The 13,794-nt window shown below is 45.0% G+C and overlaps 1 long non-coding RNA gene across 1 annotated transcript; it reads left to right on the plus strand.

The window, feature by feature from the left end:
* Positions 1 to 3,726: 3,726 nt before the first annotated feature.
* LOC140687429 (uncharacterized) lies at positions 3,727 to 9,718 on the plus strand. The gene is made up of 3 exons (XR_012061730.1): positions 3,727 to 3,818; positions 4,006 to 4,071; positions 9,576 to 9,718. It is a non-coding gene; the product is annotated as an uncharacterized lncRNA (long non-coding RNA).
* The last annotated feature ends 4,076 nt before the right edge of the window (positions 9,719 to 13,794 follow it).

The raw sequence follows: 13,794 nt of genomic DNA on the forward strand, positions 1-13,794 counted from the left end.
TGACCTGAGGCCAGGTGGCTCTCTGCAGCTGATGCAGACCTGGAAGAGCTGACAGCTGGAGGCTGTTTGCTGCCACACTTCCCACGCTGGGCAGCAAGCCCTTCCTTGAAGGGGTGTCTGGGCAGCCCCTCTCTTTGTCCACCACAACAGCCATGATCTAATTAAACCCTCCACCCCACGCATCTGTGCAGGAATTAACTAACTTATTTTACAGATGAGTTCACGGAAGTCGAGCAGCTTGGCCAAGGCAGCTTCCAAAAAGGAAGTGAGAGTTAAAAGCTAGGTCTGTCCATGGCCAAAGTTTTATGGTGTCCTTATCACATCCTAGGACGTCTTTCGTACTGGGGATCTATTTTTACCCATTTCTTGTAAGCACAAATGGTAGTTGGACGGGGAGCACAGAGGGTAATCTTCCCTGAGTTTTACCCCCATAAAGTGTCCTTAGCAGCCAGCCCCCTTGTCCCTCATCTTACTTTAGGAATCCCTCCCCAACTCTCAGTCCAGTGATCTAAGTGGGGCTCCACCTACAGCTCCAGGGTAAAGCATGTGACCCAGACTGAGCCAATCAGTACCTCACGTTCCTCTGGCCAGGCAATTAGCCCATAGCTGGCACATGATCCAAGGGAACCAATCCAAGTGATGCCAGGACTCTGGCAGGAGCTGCCAAAAAAGTTTTGTTCTTTCTTGCTGCCCTTGAATGTGCAGCAATGTAGAACTGGAGCTGCTTCTATGTTTTAGTTATTCTTTGCTGTGTAACAAAAACACCGAAAACTTAGTGGCTTAAAGCAACAATGATTTATTATTTCCCAAGATTCTGTAGATTGACAGTGGTGATTTGGTCCACATGATGTTGGCTGGGGTCACTCAGGTGGCTGCACTCAGCTGTGGCTGGACTGGAAAGGCCAGGGAACAATAGAGTTGGGTCCATTAGCCAAAGCCAGTCATGTGGCCAAGCCCAGCATTCACTGTAGGAGGGAACTCACAAGGGCACAGAGACTGCGAGACCTGGTTCACGGAGGGCCACGCATGTCACAGTCTGCCACATGGGGCTTACTTACCACCAGGAGAGTGGAGCCAAGCAGAGCATGAGCTGCTGGGGTGTACCAGGTAAGATCCTTAAAGGAAACAGAGACACTCAATCTGAAATTTCGGGAGAGTGTAATAAAGGAGTTATTAACAAAGGTGTTTAGGGAATTATAACAGCGTTTAGGGAATCCAACAAAGGATGGTGCAGTTCATCCAGGCTAGATGGTGGGGAGTCTTTGGTAGCCCTAGGTCTGAAGGGCAAGAGCAGCATGTGGTTACAGAATACAAGGAGAACTGCTGTGGCTCCAAGAGGCTTCTCCTGGTAGGAGCTGGGGGCTTTGGTGGAGGGAACTCACAGGGAGGGACCGGAAAAGAGAAACAGTCTACCTTCATCTCCTCCCTCCCTCTGGTCGCCGGCCATTGCTTTTCATTGGCTAAACCCTACTGGAAGCCAGAGACAAGGGAGCTTGTGGATGTGGTCCATGCAGGTCAGCCTCCACGCCACAGAGCAGAGTGGACCAGGGTAGGGAGCAGATCTACAGGGTCCACAGAAGACAGCCAGCACCAAGGGCCAGCCTCAGGGAATGTGAAATGAAGCAGGACAGCACAAGACAGAGAGGTGGAAAGACACTGGATCCTAAATATATAGCATCTGGGCTCCTGAATCCAGCAGAGCCTGAAGCAGTTCTACTCCTGGGCTCTTTAGCTCCATAAGTGAATACATCCTCTTTCACATAGGCCAGTGTGGGTTGGCTTCTGTCTCTTGCAACCAAAAAGTCCCTTTTGGATATACCCCCATCGAGGGACTGCCCTTTAGTGGAATGACTACATTTCACTCTCACCAGAGTCCTCAGAGGTCCGGAGGGCACCTCACATTGCAGGTGAGCAAATGGAGGCTCAGAGAGGTCAAGGGACTTGGTCGAGGTCATCTGCTCATTAGTGGCAGAGATGGGATCTGAACTTGGCCTGGTCTCAGATGTTCCAGCCACATTTAGCCACTCTCTGTCTGCTGCATATGCCATATTCTCTGGCCCCTGGGTCTGTCCTGGGTTGAATGGTATCCTTCTAAAAAAGCTATATCCAAGTCCTAACCCCAAGTACCTGCAAAGGGGAGCTTATTTGGAAATAGCATCTTTGCAGATATAATTAAGGATCTCAAGATAAGATCATGCTGGATTTAGAGTAGGCTCTATCTAAATCCAATGACGGGTGTCCTTAGAGAAAGAGATTTGAGACAGGACCCAGAGGGGAGGCCATGTGGATACAGAGGGCAGTGGCAGGGACTGGAGTGATGCATCTGTAAGCCTAGGAACAATAAGGCTTCCCTACAACCAACAGCAGCTAGGAAAAATGCAGTAAATCGATTCTCTCTCAGAGCCTCCAGAAAGTACCAGCCCTGCCATTCCCTTGATTTTAGACTTCTGGCCTCTGGAACCGTGAGAGAATAAATTGCTGTTGTTTGGAGTCACCAAATGCGTGGTAATTAGCCCTAGAAAACTACCACAGGACCTTTGCACATACTATTCCATTTGTCTGGAATATGATTCTCTTCCTATCCCTAAACCTCCACTCCACTCTGCTCTTTATTATAAGTAGACAAAGCTGCTGAGAAGAAAGGAGACCTTTCAAGGAGTTGCTCACACTGCCCCCTCACACGTCTTTCCTCCTTATCCTGCATGTCTCAGTTCAAATGCCACCTCCTCCAGGAAGGCTTCCCTATGTACCTACCCTCCTCTGTGCTCCACTAGTCCCCTATACTGCCTCTGCCACAGTTGTGCTGGCATTGTCTCTTGACATGGCTTGTTTCTACCTGCCCCCCCGCCACCGCTGGACTAGGCACTGCTCTAGGGCAGGGCCTGGGCGTGAGTTCTCTCTGTGGCTGCAGCTGTGCCTCACATGGGTTCAGGATGGTAGAGATATTCACTAATGTTTGCTGAATGGATAAATGAATGAATGTTTAGTTCCCCTCCAGTTCTGCTTCACCTCTGGACCCCTGCCCCTTGGAGGAGAAACCCTTCCTGAGAGCACATGTGAAATAGCTTGAGATCCCCAGTGGTAGGTGGGGACAGGACACCCATCTTTGTCCATACCTTAGCATAGCCCTCCTGCCCGCGATGCTAAGACCCTGTCAGAGATGTGACAAACAGCTTGGCTGATGGCTTATAATGTCAGAGATGATGGAAGCAGGGAGGCGATGGCTGAAAGAATGGGTTGGGGACGCTTGTCATAACTTTATTTGTGGGAGGTGAGTTCCTGTCAGCCGGGTGATGGATGGCAGCAGGGCAGGCACAGTACAGACCCTGCCACCACATCTCCCCCTTCTCTCTAAGCCAAATGACTTTGGGGATGAAAAATTACTTTCTTGGGAGAACCAGGGGGAGGGGAACTTCAGGGGAAGGGGGCCATAGGGTCGGCACCTTGGAATGACTTTTGCTTTTCCTGCTGAAAGTTGAGTTTTGCCTAGGCCAGCGTGATAGTTTCTTTCCTTCCTCCCTTTCTTCCTTCCTTCCAAGGAGATTATGGAATACTCCCAGACACGTTACCTGCCTCCATCCTCCAATCTGCCTAAAAAGGAATGTATACTTTTACAGATGAGGAAACCGAGGCTTGAAGAGAGGAAGCAATATGCCCAAAGTTCCTTGTGAAGGAAGTGGCAGAGCTGCGATTTGAACTTGGGTCCAGTTACTCCAAAGCTCGACTTCTCTCTATAAGGATATAATAAAGACCACGGAAGTAGCATGCGCCAGGCTCCTTGGACGCACAGTAGAGAGCAATTAATCTGATGGAGAAAAGTAAGGGAAAAAATGATATTTGAGTTGATTCTTGAAGGGTGAATAAAATGTTAACTGATAGAGAAAGAGGATATTGGGGATTGGGAAGAGGAAAGAGAGGAGTAGCATGCATTTTTGTTTGTTTCGCCAAAACTGGTCACTGCCCTCTTTTTCCTTTCTAACAGAATCTTGATTTTTTTTTTTTTAGGTAATCTATCCTCCTACAAATGGCCATGGGCTCTATCAAGCCATTCATGAAGTTTACATTTCCCTTGTAAGTGTTTCGTTTGGAAACAGGAATGGAAACAATTCCGGCCAATGAGATATAAGGAACATTTTTTTCAAGAGCTTCTGGGAAAGGTTTTCTTGCTCAGAAAGAGAAGGTCCCTCCTCCTTCGCAGGGTATGGTCACATCTGTCTGTGATACCTGGAGGTGTGACAGCCATCTTGTGACTAGGTGGATGAATCCACACACTAACAATGCAATGGAATGATGGAGCGGACATCATTGAGCTGCTGAATGAATGACTCCTATAGCCATCAAACCTTGGAACTTGATCTTTGAGTTGATACATTTTTCTCACTGTTAATCAGCTAAATTGGTGGTTTCCTTTTGGCAGCCCAAAGCATTCTGATTGATACAAGATGTAAAAAGGATGCAAGCCAATTGATTGTTTTCAAAGCTCAGGCTTGAGAGGGCCATAGTTAACTGGGCCAGAGGTGGACACTGGACCAGAGCTAAACCAATCAGAAACCTTACATGGGATCTTTAAACCTAGAGGCAGAGCCAAGCTCCTTCTAAGCTACAAGCCATGGGATTTAGATCTGGAGGCTACAGGTAGTCGTGCTTGGTACTATGTGGAAGTAGTCAGGATGCTGTGTGAGAGAACAAGGAAAGCAGAAGCAAGTGATGGTGAGATGGTCCTGGCAGCCTCTGAGCCCACGTACCTGACTGGCTGAGGCCCAGGAGCACCACTGCCTGGCCTCAGCCTAGAGTAGTCAATCTTTCTTAGACACAGGAGCCAGTACATTCTCCTTTTCGCCTTGACTAGTTCAAGTTGAATTTCTGTCCCAGTGAAAAGATTCTTGGCTAACACTCTCCCAAATCCCTGGGCTGCCCAGGACCTGGCTGGCCACCTCCCTATTTTCACTTCCAACCTTGTCCAGGAGTCTGAACCAATCCCTGAGGTCCTGGTAGGGTTTCTGCCCTTTCTACCCCACTCACTCTCCCTGGGTGGCCTCATTTACCTCCATGGCTCAGCCTCAACAGCCCCAGGATACTTATAATGTTCAAACCCCCAGCTCCACTCTGGACCCCATCTCAGCTTCAGGCTTTTGAAACACGGCTGAGACATGTTGATCACCTTAACAGTGGGCATCAGAATTCTTCACGAAGATAGCTGGTTGGGTTGGGGGCTGGGGGGATACCCTGAGAAGCCTCCTTGGAGGCAGGTGAGGCCCCTTAGAGCGTGAGTGTGGACAAGCACAAAGATGCCAAGTCAGGCAGCTAGAAGGAGATGATATGGTTGTGGGACGCTGCTGACCAAGGGCCAAGGGGAGGAATTTGTAATTGGTCTGGCAAACTGTTGGAGGAAAGAAATGAAGAGTTGAGTGAGGGGAAGCAGGGGAGGGAGAGAGAGAACATAGCAAGGTGTGAGACTAAATGCTGTATTAAGGGAAGAGAGAGAGAGTGCTGCCCCCCACCAACACTTCTAGCGGCATGGGGATCCCCCAGTACCTTGAAAATAGGAGATTTATTATCTGAAGGAGAATAGCTTGGTTAACAGGTCGTGTGCAAGGTTCATATTGCTTTATCTGAAATCTGGCTGCACCTGGCAATATGACCCTGGGCAAGGTACCTGACTCCTCTGAGCATTTGCTCCATCATCTGTAAGATGGGAATAGAGTCATTGTTAGGATTAAATGAGCGCTAAGCACAGTGCTGGCATGTGCTGAGCCTTGAAACACCACCACCAACAGACTGAAGTTCAGAGTATCTAAGGACTTAATCCAAGGAAACAGTCAACTCGTATGGCGGATTTGCAGCCCACAGGCTGCAAACCCAAGAATGCCTGATCTCAGAGGATCTCAGAATTCCTCCCTGAAGGTAGCTTCATGGAGACAGGACCAAAGCCAGAGCCTCCAGCTTAGGGCTGGGTTTCTGGCAGCTAACTCCTTGTTCCTGGGTGCTGGCTCAGCCAACTGTGGCTAAAAGTTGACTTTGCTTCCCCAATTCCTCCACCTTCCCTCCTCCTTGCTCTCCTGGACAGTATTTCCCTGGGGCTCCTGTTACCAATTTGCAGAGCAAAGACACGCACAGGCAGTTCAGGGGTGGCGCGAGCTCAGCAGCTCTGGTATTGTTTTTAATTCAATATTTTGTCCCTGTGCGCCAGCCTCCTTTATTGGATGAGAACACTGTTATTGGATCCTGCCCTGCAGGAGAAAATGCAGGCTTTCCCTGATGATGGCAGCTAGGTTGTTCTAGAGTCTGAGAAGTCAAGGCAGGGTGAGAAGACAGCAGAGAGTTCCAGAAAATCTGGTGGTTACAAGCTGTACTGTGACACGGACAAAAATATTAACATATGTATTCTCGACCTTTCCCCTTGCCCTCCCTTCTAGGGAGGACAAAGCCCAGGAGGCAGCCTTCACATCGCCTTCTTCCTTTTCCTGCACATTCACTGTATGTCTTAGTCCTGCTAATTTTACCTCCACTTTTCCCCATGCCCAGTGCCACTCAGTCCAAGCCCCAAGCATCTCCTGCCTTGACAACTGGTCTATCCATCCTCCCCTGCTATGCTCAAACCCATTGTCCTTATGGTAGACTATCTTATTTGGGATCTCCCAAAAGCCTGAGAAAAGGATTCAGATGTACAGAGTTTATTTGGGGTGTGATCCCAGGAAACACCGGCAGGACCTCTGGGAACCAGTGAACAACACATCATAGCTCAGAGTTATCCCAACTGAGGAGTGAGGGAGCTGGGCATTTAACTATGAAGTCCTATCAGGAAGAGGGGCTGCTCTGGAGTGGGAGGGTGGGGATGGACTGTTAATTCTCTGGCACCTCTGATATTCCAGTGGTCAGAGCAAGTCCTCAGGTGAAAAAGCACAAGTGCTGGCATTTTGAGCTGGGAGTCTGCCCAGTGTACACTAATGTGCAGGGACCAGGGCACATGGCTGAGAGGCACTGACAACACATCTTCTATACAGACACATTTCTTGACTTAAAGCCTCCTGATGGCTTCCCTTTGCTCTTTGGGGAAAAGACCTAGTTCTTTTTCTACATCCTACAAAGTCTCACTGGGGTGGCCCCTGCCCACCTCTGCTGCCTCACCTTACCCTACTCTCCCCTTCATTCCCTGGGCCCCAGCCATCCTATTCTTCTCTATGTTCCTCAAATGTGCTTTCTCCCACCACAGGACCTTTGTATATGCCAATCCCACTGCCTGGTCCTTCTATATCACCTGGATAATTCTTATACATCCTTCAGATCTCTGGGCAACCCAGCACCATCTCCCAGGCTGGGTCATGTTGCCTCTGTTCTCCACTCAGAGAACTGGGTTCCTTCTCTTTTGAGTCTTAATTTGTGTGATTATTATACGATTAGCATCAGTCTTCTCTACCAGAATTTGAATCCTAGAGCCCAGAATACTGCCTGGTGTATAGAACTTGATAAATACTGTATTGACTGAATGAATGGATTAATGAGGATTCTGTAGAGTCTTTTTTTTGTGGCAGTTGGGATATTGGGTACAGAGATGAATTCAGAAGAAACTAAGAGCCTAAAGTGATTCACACAGGAAGGACACAAGTTAGGGGAAGAAGATAAGAGAGAAGCAGACCGAAAAGAGAAGAGAGATTTGGGCTGGTGGTACATAGACCAGACAATGGGGCTAGAAATAGGTGGGGAAGATTGTTAGGAAATTTTCATGCTTGTTATTCAATAATGCCCCTCTGCTGTTTTGCCAAAAAACTTTTTGAAGTTTGTTTTTTTGTATGTATGTATTCCTTTTGCATGTAACCTTTTATGAAGACTAGCCCCAGGCAGCTGACTTCCTGTGGCCCATATCTGTGTATTCTGTGTGTTCCGTTGGTATCATGATGTGGTGAAAAAGTCACAGGCTTCTGAGTCACACTAACTTGGGTTTGAATCCTGATTAGGCTCTTCCTAGCTGTGTGGCCTTGGGCAGATTGCTTAACCTCCCTGAGTCTTAGTTTTCTCATCTGTAAAGAGACGGTTAAACGCCTGGCCTTGTGTGGTTATTGGGAGGCTATGGGACTAAACAGAAGCCAAATACCTGATACATGGTTTGGATGCTTAATAGATAATGCTATTATTGCACAAACATAGCACATGACTTCATTAATTGAGCACCTACTGTATGCTAGGCATATTTATTGTTACAGAATCCTCGACAACACTGTGGGGTAGGTGTTTGAGGCAGTTAAAAGTTCACTGAATCTCACTCCCTCTTCTTCGTGGGCTCACGGAGAGACTACATTTTCTGACTTTTCTTGTACTTAGGAGTATCCATGTGTCTGCTTTCTGCGCAGTGGGATGAGGCAGGCTAGGCCCCAATATGCATCTCTCACAACCCCCCATGTTCTCTTTTCCCATCCACCAACTGAAAGCAAAGGTCTTCAGGGCCCCAGGGGATGGTGAAGCCACCGATGGAAAGCACCCGGATGCCTGTCAATGTGTAGAAGGCCATGTGCCAAACATCCACGTTGGGCTATTATATGATCAAGAAATAAACATCCATTTTGTTGTTTATTTATTACAGCAGTTAGACTACTTTGATTAATATACTATTTTTACCCACATTTTATAGATGATGGAAAAGAGGCTCAGGGAGGTGAAGTGACTTCCCTAGGGTTGTACAGCCAGATATGGCAGGGCCAGGATTCTGTCCCCAGAACATACACAAAATAAAGTTGATGATGCTTCCCTCTTAATTGGCCTTCAATAAATATTTGTTGAATAAATGTAATTGAGAGTCTGATTCTCTAGCCTTTAAATTAAGAAGCTAGGGAAACGGTTGTTCAAGAATAAATCACAGAGTGACAAAAAAATATCAAGATGCGTAGGTCTCCTCCACTGTATGGTAAGTTTCTGGAAGGCATATGCTTTATTATACTTGTTTTTAAATCTTTCCCTGTACCCAGCACTGTGCTAGGTACCTGGTAGGTGCTCAGACATGGCTGTTTAATGGAATTCTTACATATACCACCACTTGGGCCTTCCCCAACTTTTTGGGGGGTATCGAGAAATACCTTGAAATCATCATCCTTGCAAAATGCCATGAAATAGTGACACATTCTTTCCCCTGTCTCTCTGCTAGCAAAAAAAAAAAAAGAAGAAGAAGAAGAAAAAAATGACACATTTTCTTTTTTTTAACATTTTTTATTGATTTATAATCATTTTACAATGTGTCAAATTCCAATGTAGAGCACAGTTTTTCAGTTATACATGAACATATATATATTCATTGTCACATTTTTTCTCTGAGCTACCATAAGATCTTGTATATATTTCCCTGTGCTATACAGTATAATCTTGTTTATCTGTTCTACATTTTGAAATCCCATCTATCCCTTCCCCCTCCCCCCGCCCCCTTGGCAACCACAAGTTTGTATTCTATGTCTATGAGTCTGTTTCTGTTTTGTATTTATGCTTTGTTTGGTTGGTTTTTTGGGGTTTTTTTTTTGTTTTTTTTAGATTCCACATATGAGCAATCTCATATGGTATTTTTCTTTCTCTTTCTGGCTTACTTCACTTAGAATGACGTTCTCCAGGAGCATCCATGTTGCTGCAAATGGCGTTATGTTGTTGGTATTTATGGCCGAATAGTATTCCATTGTATAAATATACCACATCTTCTTTATCCAGTTATCTGTTGATGGACATTTCAACTAATCTTCGACAAAGGAGGTAAGAATATACAATGGAATAAAGACATTTTCATTTTTTAAATGAGTAAACATATAATTTTGTGCAAAAATCAAATACCATCTTGTGCTAATCTCTGCCATAAACAGTGGGAGCAGGTGGTAAAGTTGGGGGACATGCACTGGGGAAAAATCATAAATGAAGGCAGTTCTGCCTATTAACCCTTCCCTCGATGAATAGACCTACAACCTCCACAACTGAATTTTAGAACAAGTTCATGGAAGTCCAGTTCATGGAAGGGTTCCACAGGAGCATAATTTGGAAAGATGAGCTGGTTGGAGTAGGAGGGGCCAGTTAATTGATGGACAAGTTTCTGTTTTCATATTTGCTAGCTAGCTGCTGAAAACCAACTAGTGGCCTCTCCAGAGCAAGCCAGCAGGACTCTGTGTTTTTGTTTTAGCTGCATTTCTATCTCTGTTTTATGCCCTTCTCCATGTTTTTATTCTTACACCTTTTTTTTTTGGTGATGTTTCTTTCTTTTTTTAAATTGAAGTACAGTCAATTACAATGTGTCAGTTTCTGGTGTACAGCACAATGTCCCAGTTATGCATATACACATATTTATTCATTTCCATATTTTTTTCATTAACTATTATTACAAGATATTGAACATAGTTCCCTGCGTTATACAGAAGAAACTTTTTTCAAATCTATTTTTCTATATAGTGGCTAATATTTGTAAATCTCAAACTCCCAAATTTATCCCTTCCCACCCCATTTCTCCGGTAACCATAAAATTGTTTACTATGTTTGCGAGTCTGTTTCTGTTCTGTAGATGAGTTCATAGTGTCCTTTTTTTTTTTTACACCTTCTTTTAATTTATGCTGCCTTGCTGTGTTTTATGTATCTTCATAAGCCACCTTAAATCCTTTCTGGAATAAGGTGGTGGTATAAACAAAAACATATAACATAAATATAAATATAAAATGTAACAAGCTCTATAAAAACCTATTCCTAAAATACCAACAGTAGTTATTTCTCATGGAGGGAAATAGGAGGATTAGAGGTGTATTGGGCGAGGGGAACAGTGTGCATCCAAGGGGAAATAGATCTGGGTAATTTTACAAAGCCCAAGATGTGGCATTACAAATAACTTTAATAAATAGCATGGATTTTAAAAGTGGTTTTATTTTATTACCTCTATAGATATGTATTTTCTTTATTATTTACTTCTGTAGTATTTTCTCAGGATAGAAATTGAGAAAATACAAATAAGCAGAGAGAAGAAAATTAAAGCTACTCTTAGCCCACTACTCAGAGATCATCACCACTAACATCTCAGAGCCTTTGTATCTTCTTCATGTAAGATTCAGAGAAGGGGTCCCAGCAATAGGGCTTAGAGACTAATGAACTAGTGAATTCTCCCCCTACCCCAACTAGGTGATGGGGGTGATGAAGATGAGGAGGAAGAAGGAAAAGAGGAGGATGAGAGGAGGGAGAGGAGCAACAGGAAAGAAAAGATTCTTTGAGGTTCTGTATGTGGGTGTCCGACGGTAAATGGGGAATTGGGAGAACAGGGTAGTGTCAGCATGCTGCTTCGTCTGACTCAGGGATGAAGTCTGACCCTCTTAGGGAGAGATGCTGTGGGCAAAGGGAATGAGATGTGGGGTACAAGCAGAACTGCTGTAGGGCCCAGATGACAGGTGCCACCTAGCACTGAGGAGTGATGCCTATACCCCATGTCCCTACAGGACATGGTCTGGCGCTGCTGCTGTGAGGACCCAGTCAGGAGACTGTGGCACCTCTGGGGTCCTGCAGCTTCTAGAGCTCCAGAGAGCAGTGTTCTTGGCAGGGTACCAGTGGCGGTGGCGAGGCTCCCTTCAAGTGACTTGGGGGCAGCAGGTGCCAATGCAGAAGTCAGAGTGAGGATCTGGAGAGGGTCAGCCAGGAGTATAGATGGGTATACGCATGCCCAGAAAGAACTCAGTCTTTTAGGAGATCTGGGCTGAGGGGCTTATACTGGTGCAGAGGGAAGCTCTGAGTCAGAGAATGTTAATTTTGTCGATGGGACATCATTTGTATGCTCAGGGTGTTAGGTGTGAAAATTTTAGTTCTTTAAAATACATACATGGATATGCATAGATTTTTTTTCTAAGCAAAAATTTGAGATTTCCCTCTGGGTAGCAGGTTTTCAGAAACTTCTGAGGAGGTTGACATAGATCAGTTTTTCTTAAAATGTGTTTCTTATAACACTACTTCCACAGATGTTACATAAAAAATGGTTTCTGTGGTCACATACGCTTGGAAAACATAGAGTCTTGTAGGCTTCCCCCTACAAGACTGCTTGGAACTTTTAATATACTAACATGCATTGTAATTCTCTAAGAGAAGGTGTAAATTTAGCAGCTTTCCCTCCAGCCATCCTGGAGGGCAGGGCCATCCTCTGCCTTCATTGATATCTGCCAGGAATGGTTTAGGGAGTCTAATGGGTATTAATCAGATGCTCAGTTTATCAGTAGGTCACAGTGGCAGCCAACGATGGGAATGTCACTCTTGGGCATCTAACCTGCTTCGATTTTGTGTATCTATTGCTGCATAACAAATTGCCTAAAAACTCAGGAGGTTTAAATACCAAAGCATTTATTATCTCACTGTTTCTGTGGATGAGGAAGTAAGGACCAGCTTAGATGGATGATCTTGGCACCCCATGTCTCACGGGGTTGCAGTCAAGATATCAGTGGGGTTGCAGTCATCTGAGAGCTTAACTGAAATATGGAGGCTCCACTCCAAGATGGAATAGTGACTCTTGCTTCTTGGCATTCATGTCGTGTATAGTCCTTTCTCACAAAGAATAGGTCTGATCTGTGCAAACTATAGGATATTGCAGAAATGATGGACCGTGACTTCTGAGACTAGGTCACAAAAAAACACTGTGGCTTCCACCCTGATCTCTCTTGGATCACCTGCTTTGGGGGAAGCCAGACATCATGTTATGAGAACACTTGGGTGGCCAGATAGATCCACAGAGTGAGGAATTGGGGTCTCTGGCCATCAGGCAGCACCAACCTGCTGGGCGTGTGACCGAGCCGTCTTGGGAGTGAATGACATCTTGACTTCAATCTCCAGAGAGACCTTGATCCAAAACTGTCCTGGTAAGCTGCTTCCAAATTCCTGATCCACGGAAACTGTGTGAGATAATAAATGTTCATTGTTTTTTAAGCCACTACGTTTTTAAGTAATTTGTTACACAGCAATAGATAAGGAATCCACATCCTTAGTACTGAGGCTGGGTAATAAACAGCTCCTTCAGCTCGCTGGTTAAGGAGCCTGCTTGCTTCCTAAGCTAGACGTGGTCTTGACCAATGTCCTTTTTCAGTGACTCCAAATACTGATTGCATTAATGATTCTCCCCATCCCTTATTATAAAAGCATCTCTGAAATGTCTGACTCATGAGGATCATTGTGGGTGATGAGGGGATAAACCCATTAGAATTAGGGGTTTATGAAATTCATTACATTCTTATGAGCCATTGTGAGTACTGATATTCATGGTTTTTCCAGTCCTACGTACGTGACTGGAGAATCCTTCTTTGGGCAATGGACAAAGTTAGTCCCTACTTGTAGCCTTTCTTCCTTCTCCCTTTTTTCTAAGAGAAAGCATCAGGAAAAGACGATCTCTCTTACTCTTCTTGATGTTGTGCCTAAAACTGCTGCCGCCATTCTGTTGCAGGAAGAATAATGAGTTCCAAAGCATCCATCACCTAGCTTCAACAGTTATCAACTCACCAATCACCCTCTCATCCACACTTCCACCCACACCCACACCTGCTTCCACCGTGGATTATTTTGAAGCAAATGCCAGCCATCATATTATTTCATGCATAGATTTCAGTATGTATCTTTAAAAGATTAGGACTCGTAACAACAGAATTCAATTCTATTATTATGCCTTAAAAAAAAGCCCCCAAATAATTCCTTTTCTTTGCCCATCCGTTACTATTGAATTCTTACTTGGCTCACAGTGTATCTAAGAACATAAACTGCCCTTGTCTCTAATCGAGACCAGTACTTGCTGGAAGAAATAATTACTCTTTAGCATTTAATAATCAT

The sequence above is a fragment of the Vicugna pacos genome, chromosome 19 (assembly GCF_048564905.1).
Source record: "Vicugna pacos chromosome 19, VicPac4, whole genome shotgun sequence".
In the NCBI taxonomy this organism is placed as follows: domain Eukaryota; kingdom Metazoa; phylum Chordata; class Mammalia; order Artiodactyla; family Camelidae; genus Vicugna; species Vicugna pacos.